The 4150-nt window shown below is 51.7% G+C and overlaps 1 pseudogene; it reads right to left on the bottom strand.

Moving 5' to 3' along the window:
• Positions 1-2952: 2952 nt before the first annotated feature.
• LOC135974509 (olfactory receptor 14A16-like) lies at positions 2953-3909 on the bottom strand (annotated as a pseudogene).
• Positions 3910-4150: the final 241 nt, after the last annotated feature.

Here is a 4150-nt window from a genome sequence, read left to right as displayed (position 1 = left end):
GGGCACGGATGTGCAGCAGGCGGCCCGGCACGACCTCGGCGACCCCCAGCACCTCGGGCCGTAGCTCGGGGGAGAACAGGGTGCCCACCCCAGCCGAATGGGCGCTGATGTGGCTAAAATAAACCCCGTCTCCCCACTCCAGCCGCCAGCTAGCCTCGACGGCTGGAGCCGTGTGGGTCTCCTGCAGGAAGATCACAGAGTATCCCCCCTCCCGAAGGAAGGAGAGCACCTGGCTCCTGCGGAGACCCACCCTACAACTCCGGGTGTTTAATGATGCAAATATGGTGACAGTCATAGCGAGGGCTGGGACAGATACTCACAGGCGGGGGGATCGACGGCCTCCAGCGGGCCCCGCAAGATCCCGGTCTCCACCCCAAAGGTCAAAAGGGAGTCGCGGAACTTGCGGGCCTGCCGATAGGTGCTGGACCCCCCAGAGGACAACACTATGACCCAAGTACTACCCGATGGGGAGTCTGGAAGTAGCCCAGGGGCAGCCGAACCTAGTCTGGCTGCAGCAGTGCCAGAGCCCATGTCAGTGTGTTGCGGCCAGGATCCCCACTGACTATGCAGCGGGTCTTCTGCCGCTGCTAGGACCCTGGGCTGGGACGCAGTGGAGTGGGAGGGTCTGTGTCCCCCCTGCCACCCAACTCGTGGGTGGCAGTCTCCCCCTCTCCCAGGCCTGAGGAGGCTTGTGCCTAGTGCTATTGTTTGTACTATTACTGCTCAGCCCTGCTTGAGGGACTGAGCTCCTAACTCAGCATTGTAGCCCCGCCCTGACCTAGCGCCTGGGCTCCCTACTGTGTATACTGTTGTTGCTCAGCCTTGCCTTGGGGTCTGAGCCCTGACTCTGCATTGCCCTGCCCTCACCTAGGGCCTGGGCCTACTATTGATTGTACTGCTCCTGCTCAGCCCTGCCTGACGGTCTGAGCCCCTGACTCATTGTTGCCCGCCCTGACTTGGGCCTGGGCTTACATTGTTTATTTCAGTTACCGCAAGGGCTGCCGAGCAAGACCCCCGCGGACAGACAAATTCCCCGAACAATAACTCTCTGTAGTGAGCCGGTGTGGCTCCCCACCGCCCCGGAGAGGGTCAAGACCCGGTTAACCCTTGTACAAGGGTAAAACTGATTTATTTGGGGTATGGACCCCATTCGGAGTAGGGTACCTGAGTGTTGGAGGCAGGAACACTTCTTAAGCTGTTTTCAGATAAGCCTGCAGCTTTTGGCGGATGTGGTTCAGACCTGGGTCTGTGTTTGTACCAGGCTAGCATGTCGGGCTCAAACCAGGCAAGGCACTAAAGTCCCAAGCTGGCAGGGAAGACAGGCTCAGAAGTAGTCCAGGCACAACAGGTGGCAGTTCCCAAGGGAGTTTCTGTGATCGAACCCGTCAGATCCGGTATTCTGGGAATGCCTCAGTGGCCAACCTAGTTGAGGGAAGAGCTGGGAGACATTTTTCTAAGATATTGTCAGACTGCTTAACTCATCTAAAAACATAGCAGGATTTGTCACGAACAGGTTGAGGAAACCATTTCCCAATGACAAGTTACTTTGACCAGCTCTACCAACCTGAGCTGAGAGCAACACACAAACACCCCTGCCAATGCCATGCATCTTTGGTCTCCAGGGTGCAGAGGAACTAGGAATGGGCATGTCTGAGATGATCCAGGAATAAACCTGATAATAGGAGAGACTGAGGGGCACCAGAGCCTGAGGCCCCCTTAATGGCATGGAAATGATTGAAATACACCCAGAAAATCCTGGCAAGTGATCTGCACCACACGTTTCTGAGGAAAGTGACCACCCACAATGTCCCTGACAATCTGACCAGGGGGGGAATTCCTTCCTGACCCCCCACAGGATGATCAGTTAAACCCTAAGCATGTGGGCAAGAACCAGCCAGCAAATAACCAAAGAAAGAGAGAATGGCTCGGTGTACTCTCAGAGCCCTGGCACATCCCGACAAATGTCCCATCTCCAGCCCGGGCTGCCCAATGCTTCAGAGACTTAAAAAAAAAACCCTCCCAGAATACACTGGGTCGAGGGGAGGAATCCCTTCCTGACCCCTGCCAGGGGCCAGAGGAGACCCTGAAGCATGAGCTTTTGGGAACATAAGACATACGCCACAACTGAGCCCCAGGGCTGATGAGCCCTACCTGCCACCATCACAAGCAGGCCCGTCATACAATCCCACTCAGACATGTGTCCAGCTCTATCTTCAAACTAATTCAGTCATTTTTCCCCCCAGAACTCCTATTGTGAGGCTGCTCAAGAACCTCGCCCTGCTGGTGGTTAGAAACCTCCCTGTAATTTCTAGCCAGTCTCTCCATCTCCCACACGCCCAAATGTACATGTGAGCTAACACAGTCTGGCCTTTTATCCCCCACCTAGTGGTTAGGCCATGAATGGTGGTTTATAAGACAATGGGCCCAGTCCCCAGCCGGTGGCAATGGATATACTGCTCCATTGGAGGCAGTAGGTCAGCTCCACAGATGCTGCAATTTGATTTTGTGCCACCAAAGTCAATGGAACTACACTGATGTGTTGAGGATCTACCCCAAAATGTCTTCTCTCACCTACCCCAGTCTTACACCAGTCTGACTCCTCTGGTTCCAATTAAGCCACTCCCTGATTTATACACACAAGCAAGACAACTCCCATCATTCTTTTCAGTGGCCATGGAACAAGCGCAAGTGGCCAAGCATTGTAACGGGTATTGTTTTGGCACAGAATGAAAGTCTGATTCCTCTCATGCACACAATTTACACCCATTTACTCCACAACTGGACCAGATTTTCTACTGGTGTAAATCACCCCAGCGGCAGTGACATCAGCGGAGTTAATCTAGATTTGCATTGGTGCAACTAGGTCAAAATCAGACGTGTTTGTGTGCAATCTGTGTGGTTATGAAAATAACTGACATTAATGAATACCTAAAGGTACTACATAAGCAAACTTTAATTAGAGAAAGACAGAATATTAATTCTTGGTGAATTCCTATACCCAGTCAGTCTCCTCAGAGCAGCTTTGATCTCTTTGTTCCTCATGCTGTAGATAACTGGATTAACGATTGGTGGCAATACGGAATAAAGAACAGACGCCACAAGATCCAGAGCAGATGGGGAGCTGGAGGTGGGTTTCAGGTAAGCAAAGGAGGCAGTGCAAACAAACAAGGAGACCACAGTGAGGTGAGGAAGGCAGGTGGAGAAGGCTTTATGTCGTCCCTGCTCAGAGGGGATTCTGAGCACTGATTTGAAGAGCTGAACATAGGACACAATCATAAAAACAAAGCAGCCTAAGACTAAAAATACACCAAATGCAAGAACCCAACCTTCACTCAGATAGGAGTCAGAGCACGTGAGCTTCAGTAGCTGGGGGATTTCACAGAAGAATTGATCCACCATGTTGCCTCCACAGAAGGTCAATGCAAACGTGTTCCCGGTGTGTAGTACAGAGTTGAGAATCCCACTGATCCAGGCACCAGCTGCCATTTGGACACAAGCTCTGCTGTTCATCATTGTGTCATAGTGCAGTGGTTGGCAGATGGCAACATATCAGTCATACGCCATGACAATGAGGAGGGAAAAATCCGCTGTCACAAAGAAGACTAGGAAAAAGACTTGGGCAACACATCCAGCATAGGAAATGGACCTGGTGTTCATGAGGGAGTTGGCCATGGATTTGGGGACAGTGACAGAGATGGAGCCAAGGTCTAGGATGGACAGATTCATCAGGAAGAAGTACATGGGGGTGTGAAGGTGATGGTCGAAGGCGATGGCCATGAAGATAAGAAGATTCCCCACCAGGGCTGCCAAGTACATCACTAGAAACCCCACAAAGTGCCAAATCTGCAGCTCCCGAACATCAGAGAATCCCAGGAGAAGGAACTCGGTCACGGTGGTTCGGTTGGACATTTTCTTCCTTAGGACATCCTGTGATGGTTGCAGAGGGAGGAACAAGAGCAAGGGCCAGGATTAGATCAGTAAAATAGCTCTCCTTTTGTGAAAACCACCTTAATTTCCTTGAGTCAGACCCTTAGCTTCTGAAGATTGAAGTAATATGGGAATGAGAATGGGGGAAACAGTCCCACTGATTCCAACTGAGTTACTCCTGATTTTCACTGGGGTGAGAGAAAGTAGAATCAGCTCAATAGAC

Source organism: Chrysemys picta, chromosome 12 (assembly GCF_011386835.1).
Source record: "Chrysemys picta bellii isolate R12L10 chromosome 12, ASM1138683v2, whole genome shotgun sequence".
Taxonomy (NCBI): Eukaryota; Metazoa; Chordata; order Testudines; family Emydidae; genus Chrysemys; species Chrysemys picta.
This window is presented reverse-complemented; position numbering and strand designations above follow the sequence as displayed.